Raw genomic sequence first — 12,589 nt, 5'->3', positions numbered from 1 at the left:
AGGTCTATGCTAATTGCCTCCCCCACATAGACAAGGACCAGTTGCTGGCTATGGTGAAGGATACACATGTGTATCATAAAATCCCATAAAGGAATTTTTTCAAATGGGAAGTTAGAAAATTTCTTTTGGCAAGAGTCTCCCCTCCACATCTTCATCTGGGCTGATACCTTTCCCTGTGTACAGGTTTCCCAGTCTTAGGGGACAAGAGTTTTTTTGAAAAGAGAAAGATGATGGTTGAATTCAATTCACAGAACTTTGGGCCTTGGAGGAGGGGATACTGAGCCTAGCTGCCAAGATTTTCTTCTGGCTCTTCTCTTTCATTGTTTTCGGCAAGTTGAATTGAGAATGATAAACAAGGCAATAGGCCAGTTTCTAAATCTAATCAAGTTTGAGCATTTACTATTTATTAAGTACTAGAACAGCATATGAAGTGGTTGAAGATATAGGCTTTACACGAAAGGTGCCTAGAGTTAACAAAGCTATTAGGGAGACCTCTGTGGGTTTGTTTGGTCATACTAGAGATGAAACTTAGAACTAGAGTCTGAAGGGTTGGGACATTTCAGATGAGAGGACGAGTGGAGTTGCATCCTTGGCAATATGAACAGAGTGGATGGAGTATGAGCATGTATTGGTCATGTCTGGGGAAATGGGCAGACTCCTCTGACCAGAACAGATGGGAAAAAAAAAATCAATGAGTTGTAGAGGGCTTTGGATGTCAAAGCAGTTTGGGCAGCATTCTTGAGATGTCACAATCTACTGAAGCATTCTGGATCAGCAGAGTTATGTGACAGAAAGGTACTTTAGGAGGATTAATCTGGCTCTGAGGTACAGAACAGAGGGGAGGTGGTGAATTGGAAGTTAGGTTATTATGGCCACATGAACATGATATAATGAAGGCAGAATGAGAGAAAACAGAGGGAAGAGATTGTAACAGGGAAAGGAGTGGTAACATTCAGTAAGTAATGATAGTAGGGAAGAAAGAAAAATGAGCAGTTTGGACCTTGGGTTAGATTTCTCCAATCTGAATGAAAATAGGAAAAAGAGGCAAAGTTTATGTCAAATTAAAGGATGAACTGTTTCAGAGAAGTTGGCTTCCACATAGAAATATCCACCAGCCATTTGGACATATGGGACTGAAATAGGAAGAAGAAGCCAGGGCTGGAAATACACACTTGAAACACATCAGAACACAGGTAATCTAGCTAGTGCCATGAAAACAATCATCGTCTTTGAGAAAGAACACGGAGTTTGCAGAAACAGTCCTGAGTGATAACTTAAGCACCAAATGGGGTTGGGGTAGGGAGGAATCCATCGATGGAGACAAAGGAGAAGTGGTCAGAGAGATATGAGCAACATCACACTTGGATAGTTCCATAGATGCCCAGGAAATAGAAGTTGAAGGACTGGTCTTTGGTAATTTTGTAACTATCTCTCTGCATTGTGTACCTTGAAGTTAACCAATGGCTCATCTCAAGATGGTTGAATTAGGGACTCAACAGTTCTGCTCTGGATTTTTATCATGTTGACCATTTCCTGCTATCTCCAGGAGATAATGAAGTCCGTGTGTACATTATATAGCTTATCCAACTTGAAAGATCAACTGCAGTTGACTTTTCCTTTTTCCAACTGCACGATTAGAAAGTACCAGCTAATACAGTCACCAAATATTTACTAAGCAACCTACTATGTGAAAGACCTAGATTAGTGGCAGGACAAACCTCTTATTCACTAAGATTCTCCCTTCTAATGCAAAAGGTAAGCATTACAACTGTTTAAGTAAATCAAACACAGGCTGGAAAAAGTCTTAAATCTAACATATGGAGTTAATGGTGCCAAGTTTGCTTGTTTTTATAAGCACAAGAGCTTTTTAAAGCTGAGCACTCTGGCTACGCCCATTAGGTTCCATGGTTCCCTCAGACTTTGTTGTATGACATCTGGTACTTTACTGCCTTAGAGGCTCAAGAGAAATACCATGCGTGCCATTTGCTTTGTTTCAGTGTTTCTAAAAGGTTCCCTTTCCACTTGGTCTTTCTGTTAGTGGTAATTTTCTTCAAGGATTTCAGACATTGAAGGTCTGGTGTTAATAGATTTCTTTCAATTTTAAGTACACCCATCCGTTACTCAAAGAGGGAATATACAACTACAACTTGAACATTATATTTACTTCCACAAAGTTTTTAAAGAATGGGATCATCCAGATGATTGAGTTGTTGCACAAAGTATATGAATTTTGGCCAAAGACTAGGGCATAGTCTATCAGGACACAGAGTCAGGTGCAGATTAAAGAGGTTCAGGGTAACACTTTATGGCAAGGCTAATATGTTACTTTAGCAAAAACTCCTTATTGAGGATTGTATATGTGAAGAGTGAAACTCTGCAAACATGTTTGAATTTCCTACATTTTGCTAGCTGTGCAGGAGGCTGAGCACTAAGATATTTCCTATGAAGGGAATTTACAAATATTTGCCATCTTCACTGCCTGTTGGTAGGCAGCTTAACCCTATCTGATAAACTTCATCTGTAGTTCACAAACACTAGTGTACAGAAGAGATGCATCAGAATCCCTTGGTTGTCATTTTTAAAAGATTCCTCAATATTCTGATTCTGTACATTTGAGGTATGCATAGTGTATACCTGCATTTGTTAAATCTGCAGGTAATCCTGATGAGCAATTACCTTTAAGTTCTGCTCATTTCCTTTTAGATGTATTGTTCTATGACTAGGCGATTCTATGAAGAAAATAGGTGGTGACCCAGGCTGAGTGTACATTTTCCATATGCTAAGTATGTGTATAAATGCACTGAATCTCCAAGTGAAGATATGATGGTCCTTTTCTAGTGGGCCATAATGGACATACTAAGATTCTTATAAATCTTGTATGTAACACAGCAAATGTAAGAGGTACAGGAGAAATGTTCTCTTGTCCTGGGAGGACCTTTGAGCATTTGATTTTTTTTTTAAAGATTTTATTTATTTATTCATGAGAGACACAGAGAGAAGGAGAGGCAGAGACACAGGCAGAGGGAGAAGTAGGCTCCATGCATGGAACCCGACGTGGGACTTGATCCCGGGTCTCCAGGATCACGCCCTGGGCCAAAGGCAGCACTAAACCACTGAGCCACCCGGGCTGCCCCTTCCTTCTTTATTTTCAACAGCTTGTTAAAAGAAGAGATTAAGAATCCAAGCATATACCCATGGCATATAAGTCAAAACAAAACCAAGATTTCTTCTTTCTTAATCCAGTTTCTATGAAATACATAATTAGGTGATAAAATTAAAGCTCCCATGTTGGCATCATTTTAATGAGAAACGGAGATCATCTACCCTCTCAAAACACCACTGCCATCATCTCCTTCCTACAAGAAGGATGAACATCCCAGAGAAACAACCTTAGAGAACAAAAGCTAGCTTGTTAAAAAGATCACACATAGTACTCTAGAACTTTCTATCTTCATTTAACAGATCATGCACATTCCTCTAGGTCAACATGTGCCCATAACTCATTGTGATAGCTACATAATATTCCTTATTGGTGACCTATCTTGATTTTTCCAAAGGACTTGCTGATGGACTTTCAGTTCCATTTTTTAATCCATTTTTTTTTTAAATCCCTACATCAGTGCTGCAATAAATATTGTAATACATGCTAATTTTTTGGACAGATGTTTTCTATGAATAGGATTGATTCATGCGAAGGTGCAAGGATCTGAACTCTTAATAGATTCTGCTAGATTATCTTCCAAGGAGTTAGCAGCAATTTCACATTTCCATCAGCACTGTTTTCTTTCACAGCCTTACCAACATTAGCAAAACTTTGAAAGATTGAAAATGTTCAATCTTCTATGTGAAAAATGGCGTTTCATTGCTTTAATTTGCATTGCTCTGTGAGTGAAATATACTTTTTTGTGTATGTTGGCTCTTTGCATGCCGTTTCCTGTAAATGGCCCTCTAGGATAAAATAAAGTTATAGTCTTCCTTACACCGTATACAAAGAAAATTCCATATAGATTAAAGGTTCAAAGACAGCAAAGTCAGGAAAGGGTTAAAAAACCCAGAACGTTTGTATAGTCGAGTGGAAGAGCTACTTGACATTTTAAACAATTTTAAATGCAACAAAGGGGGGCAGCCTTGGTGGCTCAGCGGTTTAGCACCACCTTCAGCCCAGAGCCTGATCCTGGAGACCCGGGATCGAGTCCCACGTCGTCGGGCTCCCCGCATGGAGCCTGCTTCTCCCTCTGCCTGTTTCTTACCTCCCCTTCCCCGGTCTCATGAATAAGTAAAATCTTTTTAAAAAATAAAATAAATGCAACAATTAGGGTAAAGTTGAATTTATAACCATTAAAATTGTTTATATTGGTCTTTTGCCTTACAGAAGAAGCAAAGAGACAAATGATAGATTGTATCATAATACCGTATACTTTACCAAAGGATTAACAGCCCTGATGTATGGTTCTCTTAAAAATTGATACAAAATAGGCAAAAGGGCCCCCCAAAAAATCGGTGATATTTTTTCCACCTTGTCTCTGGAGATTGTGTTTAAAATGTAGACAAAGTACATGTTTACCTCAGATTATTGAATAGGTGTATCTCCTCCTACACAAGGTTCTTCCATTCCCATCTGTTCTCTGTCTATAGAGCCTCTTGGCATTTGGATTTGATTTCCTCAGGTGGCATGTTGCCCTTGGTATGCCTCACACACCTACTAATCACATCTTAAGTTTCCTTTTGACATTTCCCTCCAGCCTCCTCTTTCAACTTTGCAGCCAACTCACAGTAGCTCAACTGCCTTTTAAAGCCAATAGCTAATATTCAGAAAACTCTGTGTACAAGGCAAAGAGCCCCACAGAGCACCATTCACAATTTCAGGTGTACCCTACAATGGAAGGATCACATGCAATTCTATAGTTTAGAAACCGAGTTTAGGAAGGGCATCTGTGTTGCTTTATTTCACAGAACTTAAAGCACTTCCTTGTAGGTTATAGTTTGAGGAGCACCTGAGATAGTTCATGAGAAAGTACTTTTAAAGTCTAAGGTACTAAATACTAACCTATTAGACCAGATTTTCCTTTAAAATTGCAGTTAAAAATAATCCATGATCAGCAGAAGCGTCATATACCCCTTGCTCCTTATCCTACAACACGTTTCTCACCAGCTGCCATCTGCTATAATAGCTGCTTCCAGAAAATCAGCATCATTCAAAGCTCTGCCTTGAACATTTTCAAAAAGACCTCCCTGCCTTAATAATTTTTCCTGAATAGGTAGCACTCTGTGCTGCTTCTTTATAATAATCACATTGTAATTAACATCTGCCACCTGGACTTAAGTGTAAACTCAGTGAAAGCAAGGACATTGTGTGGGATGCTTAGCACAGTGCTAGGTACATAGGCAATCAACAAACATTGTTGAATAAATGAAAGTCACAGGATCATAGATTCTTACAGCAGGCATGACATAAATAACTGTTACTGTTTGTTCACTTGTACATTGCCCATCTCCCTTACGAAAATATGGGCCTCACAAGAACAGGGGCTTTTACCTTCCTGATTCATAGCCTCTTATATTCCTAACATCTGAAACTTGGAACATGTTAAATGCTCAATGAGAATTTGATGGATGAATATAGGTCCCAGTATATGTTACTGTTGGCTGACTTTTTTGTATGTTTTTTTTGGAGTTCGATTTGCCCACATATAGTATAACACCCAGTGCTCATCCCATCAAGTGAAAAATATGGAACGTTTCACGAATTTGTGTGTCATCCTTGCACAGGGGCCATGCTAATCTTCTCGGTATCATTCCAATTTTAGTATATGTGCTGTTGAAGCGAGCACCTGTTGGCTGACTTAGTGGAACTCTGAGATCACCACTTCCATTTTCAAAGCTCCATGATGGACTACTGTGAGCACCCCTGATTTCTACATACAAGAGTCCCCCACTCTTATGTTTGATTTCAGTTACCTGCAGTCAACTGTTCTGGAAGCAGATAATCCTCCCGACAAATCAGAAAGGTCAGTAGTAATCTAATGCTGCCTTCATAATGCTGAGGTCATTGACCCCACTTCAATTCATTCCCATAGACATTTTATGTATCACAAGAAGGGTGATTACGGTACACCGTATTTTGAGGAGAGACCACATTCACCTAACTATATATAATTCACCTTTACTATATATAATTGCTCTATGTTCTTGTTGTTCACCTTATTGTGCCTAACTTATAAATTTAACTTTATCCTAGATATGTATGTATATAAAGGGTTCAGCAGTATCTAATTTCAGGCTCCACTGGGGGCCTTGGAACATACCCCCATAGATAGGGCAAATTACTGAGTTTAACCATCTACGGGTCTATTTAATGCCATGTTTAATCCCAATGCATTATATTACAAAACATACACAAAAATTACAGGACAAGAGAGTGTTAGATACCTGTTAGATCATTTTTTCCCTGGATGACAGAGTTATCCTGAGTTGCACCACCATCAGCCACAAAGTTCGCTGCAAAGCTATTCTCTTTCAGTATTCTTTAAGCAAGACCCTGTGTCTTAAAGCAGAAGTCTGTTTAAGCAAGGTTCTAGCATGTATGAGAAAAAATGATTTGCAAGTGATTGAAAGCGTTTCTTTTTTAAAAAATTTTTCCAGACATTGTTTTCTTCTAGTTTTCAGGTTGAAGTTACTGGTGAGGGAGATAATCAAGCATCCATAGACCAGCAGGGAGGTCTACCCAAAAAGTGAGAAGTTCGAAGTACTGAAGAGTCAACTAAAAATTAAGGATGAGGGATTTTATCAGACAGTGGAATAGCAGAAGATTTATGCAGACAAACTTTCCTCTCAATCCATGCCCCATCCCCATAGACAAGATGAAATAGCTCTCATGTTCTTTGGCAAGTCAGAAGGCATTCAACCTGGACTAGGTTCTGATTATCACTATTATGGCAGCTTTAAAAAGAAATTAATGGTTCAGGAAACTGCTAGCAAATATTTTTCCTCTTTAAGATCTAATGGGCTAGCTTAGTCTCAGAAAAGTATCTGTAATAGGGGAAAAGATCTAAAAGCATAATGGATTCTCCCTCTAGTCATTTCAAATGCATTTTTTGACCCATTGTATTAACTTTTTTGTATTAACTTTTGAATGAAAATTGAAATACTAGTTATAGTGTGGTACTGAGAACAGAATTTCTATTTGAAAATGTACTTAAACACACACATCAGCATGATGCTAATTGTGCCTGGTATTATTCTAAACTGCAAAGTCTTAAACACTGCTCCCCTGTTTTCTAGTTTCCCTGTTACCTATGTGACACTCAGCAAGGCAGCCGCTTTGGCCATTTAATGCTTCGTTAGGATACCCAGCAATCTCATTTTTGCTCAGAACTAAAAAAATAAAAAATAAAAAAAAATGAGCATGTCTTTCTTTTCTGTCATTAGTTTGGCACTGACTGCTACACTTAATTTTACTGACTTCTGATTCTTATTTGCAATGCTTCTGGAACAGTTTTAGCATAACAAGCTGAAATCCTTGCTATAGTGTTGACTTTTTTTGGGGGGGGGTGGTGGTAGGGTAGGTTTTACACATGTTAAAAATTGTCTTCTCTGACTAGAGAAATTGTTCATACTTCATGTAGAATTCATAATATAGGAGGAAAAATATCACCTCTAGTGCTGCCCCTTGGTCATAATAATCACTTAATATTTTAGAACATTTCCCCCTACCTGAAAGTTAACCATATCATTTGTAAGAAATCAAACTTGAACTGTTAATACAGTTCTGTATCCTGTTTTTTCATCATTTCATGTTGTATCTTGAGCATTAAAATATTAAGCATTTATAATGGGCAGATTCCATAATATGTAAGCAACCCTTCTCATATTGTTGGACATGGATGTAGCTTGACAGATTTTGATAAAATTGGTGATAAACATCTTTCTCATATACTGTAGATATTCGTCCACATTTGAGATAATGCCTTTAGGAAAGCTTCTTAGAAATGAAACTGCAGAAGATATTAGTGTTGAAAATAGCTTATGTTTATGTGTGTTCCGTTCTCCTAAGCACTTTACATATATGAATTTAGTATTAGTTCAATTTTCCAGAGGAGGAAACTAAAGCACAGAGATTATGTAACTCTCTAAGGTCACAGGGTAAGTGGAAGAGCTGGGATGCAATCAGAGGACTGAGCTGTTGCCCCTAACCTTTTATGCTGTGTGGACTCTGCAATCACTTAGGTAAACATGACCCTAGCAGATCATCAACATTAGACTTGAAAGTTAATAGACCTCCTACTTAACCCCCTGGATATCACGGAAAATAAGGCTTACAAAGATTAAGTGAGAGAGACAGAGAGCTAGTAGAAGATCTATAATTTACACCTTGATTCCTCATCCCGTATTCCAAAAACTTGCTATTCCAAGCCTGGCCCATGAACCATAGGATCAGCTCCTGGGAGCTTGTTAGAAATGCAGAATCTCAGGTTCTACCCCAACCCTCCTGAAGCAGAATCTGCATGTTAACAAGATCCCCTGGTGATTCATTTGCACATTAAAGTTTGAGAAGCTCTGGCAATATACTGTAAACCTGATAGATCCTTGGTACTTCAATAGAAAATCTGCATGTAAACTGCTAGAATTTCCACAGCATGAAAAAAGTCATTTTTCAGTTAGTTAAAGCTTTTATTAGGTTGAAGCATATGAGACTGCTGTTATTTTAGATTAAAGAAGTCTAATATTGGCAACTGAGTATGGCTCAACTTCGGTGGGTGGAAAGATAACGATAAAGCAGTTTGGGTAGAGATTGGACTTGAAGTAAAAGAGGTTCGTTATCTCCAAAGAATATATAGGTCAGGACAATTAAACAGACAATTACAATGCAAAGTGATAAGTGGTACAGAAGGGCATCAGAGAGCTCTGGAAGAAGTGATGCTCTGGAAAATAAAAACGATTATTTCCTTCTATTAATGGTGAAAAAGGCAGGCATGCAAGCCTTAGTCAAAGTATTAAGTGGGCATTCTCATAAACCCCTCAGAATCTGATTAAGACCAATTGGTTAAGGATAGAAGATTCTTCACAAAGTTTGGGAGCTATGAATTGCCACTTGAACTAAGACAACTAAGAGAACTGTGTCGTCCTTAACGGTCATGGAAGACAATGAGGGTTTATGGGTCTTACTATTTAGGGTGTACTATTTCCATGGACCCCACTTTGGCCACTTTTTTTGAGGTTAACATATTTTTAGATTGGGTGAAATGAAGAACTGGCTTCCATTGTACTATGAATTAACAGAGCAATCTTAGGAGTAATACTTAAAGATGCAATGTGTTTACCAGAAGCTGTGAATAACCTATAAGCAAGTGGTATGTGTAAGTATAAGAATTTTTGTTAAACATTTTCCATTCTCAAGTTCTTCTTTCAGGTATTTGCAAGTTGCTCTTCTAAGAATGAGACTGGGCCACTATATAGATTTTGCAGCTTTATGGCAGTTTAGAAATAATTGGGGGGGGGGGGGGGAATTGGTAATAATTTCACTTTACCATTTAACTTTTTTCTTATGAGGATCCATTTTCTAGAAAGACCTGACCTACCAGTTGCTGGGCCCAAGGTGAAGTATTTATCCAGCAGTTAAGCGTTCTGTTTCATTAAAGGACAGAACAGATGATTTTTCACATACCAAAACAAAAACAAAAACAAAACACAACCACACCAAGAGACCAAGATGATGGCATGTCCTTTGACTTGTCAGATTTTCTTGAGAAACTAGTATTTTCATGACAGGAAATTAAGTCTCTAACCTTGGACCCTCCTCTTGCTATTTCTCAGTTGACCATCTTCCCTTCTTCCAACACTCCTTAATTCAAGTCTTTCTAAGACTAATAAGCCTTTCTCGCAAGGATCAGTTTATTTCTCACAATTTCCATCCGGATATTTACAGATTTTTTTTAAAACTTGACTGCCATGGAAAGCATGCTGGGCTCCACTCAAGAAATGCTCTAAGTCTGAGGATACTTTGAACCACACAGCGCTCTATTTGATCAATTCTATCTGTTCAAATTTTTATCGTTAGCTTATTTTGAAGGAAGCCTGCCTGTATTCTCCAAGGCCAGTCAGTTTCTGTGGTATCTGGAATTTTTATGGGGATCTGAATAGGGTAACTGAGTACAGGAATTGCAAACTTATATTCTTATTGCATCAAGACATCTAAAGAGTTAGAAAAAGATGAGCTAAAAAGGAAAAAAGCATGGACCATAAAATTTTGAGAGATAAATTGGGAAGCACTTGGTTCATAAAAATTACTCCAGGACTACAGAAGATATTAAACTCAACATGAATTGATGATGTAGGAGTCCTCTATAATTTCAGGTGAGTTCACAGGTTTTCCTTAGAGGCTAAAACAATGACAAGGAGGCAAGAATCACTTCTCCAAATTTGGTAAAAAAAAAAAAAAGATAATGGCTAACAGGTTGACCAGCTGCTGCCCATACTGGCAACTACACAGGAAACAGCAGCTTGGCCTCAGATTTCCCTAAAACATGATGCTGTTCAAAGCAGTTTTAGGAGCCAGATAAGTAAAATATCTGAGAGACCAAGATTGGGATAATCATTTGAATGATACCTGAAATGCACTGAACAGGGAGAAAACGACATGAGGGTGAGAAATATTGCACATTGGTACCTACAGGTGGCAGTTCTCAAGATCCCCATATCCCTCCCGCAGCCCAAAGGGGCAAATTGCTTCTATTTCTCACTACCATCTTCACCTTTATGAAGTCTTATCTGGCAAAACCACCCGCAAAGATCAGCAGTTTGTTCCTAACATATTAGTTGCCATCCTTGCCTGCCTTCCCCATTCTTCCATCCATCTAAACTTTACCAGATATGCCAAATACTATTTGGGGACTGGAGAATACAGAAAAGAGTAAGAGCTCAACCTGCTTGTAGAACAACTTTCTTCTTTCAAAAGGAAAGACAGGACATCCACAAAAAGCTATTAATACCCAATAACCTGTGGTGATTGTAATAAAGGACAGATAGAGTACTATGGGATTATGGCATGAGGAGCAATCAAGGCTGTTGGTGGGATCAGGGAACTCCTGCCTGACCAGTAATGTTTGAACTGGCTCATGAAAGCAGGCAGGCTCCAGAAAGAGAGGGAGAGGGAGGGATTCCCCAGAAATGTGTGCCAAGAAGACAAAAGTACAGAGGAAGAGGTGGAAGGGATTGGAGGATGTTTTGTAATGTTAAAAAAAAAAAAAAAAAAGGAAATAGTATTATTTGCAGGGGAGGATCAGGAAAAAAAAGAATACCTACTCTCCTCAATGGCTCAGTTCCTGCCAAGTCAACTTGGTGCTTGTTCTCCACAGGGGTTCTCAAACTTTAGGTTTACATTACCTAAAAGACTTGTTAAAACCCATTTTGCTAGTTCTACCCCTGGAGTTCCTTGCTGGGAGGGCCTTGGAGGAGGAGCTTGTGTAACCTGAGAGTCTGCATTTCTAAAAAGTTCCCAGGTGATGCTGATGCTGATCTGAGGACCCCTTTTCAGCGATACACCCCCAGGCTCCCATTCCATTTGTTATTTCTTTTGCCTGGAAATTTCTACCTTCAGATATTCAGATGGCTCCTGGTCTCAGTTTATTCTTCTCATCTTTTCTCCTGACATTCTTTATTCCCTGTCTATGCTTTATCTTCATAATCCTTATAATATCTTAACACTATGGTTTATTATTTGTCATCCCATAGAACGTAAATCTGGGGGACAATTTTATTCACTAGTGCCATAATTCCTATTCATCTAAGTTTCTGTATTCCTAGGCTTTAAAATAGTATTGGGCGCACATGGTAGGCACTCAAATGTGTTGACTTGTACCAAAGAATACTTAGGAATACAGACTTGTACCAAAGAATACTTAGGAATACATTTAAATCAAGGAGGTAAAAAGACCTGTACTCTGAAGATTATAAAACACTGAAGCAATTAAAGATAACACCAACAAATGGAAAGATATTTCATACTCCTGAATTGGAAATATATTGTTAAAATGTCCATACTACCCAAAGCAATCTACAGATTCAATGTAATCCCTATCAACATACCAACAATGTCTTACACCCCCCCCCCCCAATAATGCTTTCACAGTACTAGACTACTAAAGCTTATAGGACCACAAGAAACTCCAGGTAGCCAAAGCATTCTTAAAAAAGAAAAAAACTGGAGATACCATCATCTCAGATTTCAAGATATACTACAGAACTATAGTAAAACAGTATGGTACTGGCACAAAAACAGAAACAAGATCAATGGAGCAAAATAGAGAACACAGAAATAAACCTACATTTATATGGTCAATTAGTCTATGACAAAGGAGGAAAGACTATGCAATGGGGAAAAGACCAGGTCTTTAAACGATACTGGGAAAACTCTGGTCATCTACATGCAAAAGAATGAAATGCACTACTTTCTGATGCACAAAGATAAACTAAGAAACATTGATTAAAGACCTAAATGTGAGACCTGAAATCCTAAAAGTCCTAGAAGAAAACACAGGCAGTAAGTTCTGACATAAGCCTTAGCAACATTTTTCTAGATCGGTCTCCTAAG

At 38.4% G+C, this 12,589-nt stretch overlaps 1 protein-coding gene and 1 non-coding gene across 2 annotated transcripts in view; both read right to left on the bottom strand.

Annotated features, from left to right (window-relative positions):
• CPA6 (carboxypeptidase A6) overlaps positions 1-12,589 on the bottom strand; it is a 308,236-nt gene that overhangs the window by 283,729 nt on the left and 11,918 nt on the right. The window lies entirely within an intron of this gene.
• On the bottom strand, positions 5,725-5,831 carry LOC112932619 (U6 spliceosomal RNA). The gene has a single exon (XR_003237508.2). It is a non-coding gene; the product is annotated as a U6 spliceosomal RNA (small nuclear RNA).

This window comes from Vulpes vulpes, chromosome 13, assembly GCF_048418805.1.
Source record: "Vulpes vulpes isolate BD-2025 chromosome 13, VulVul3, whole genome shotgun sequence".
Lineage (NCBI taxonomy): Eukaryota > Metazoa > Chordata > Mammalia > Carnivora > Canidae > Vulpes > Vulpes vulpes.
Note: the sequence above shows the minus strand (reverse complement) of the source record. Positions and strands in the feature narration are given on the sequence as shown.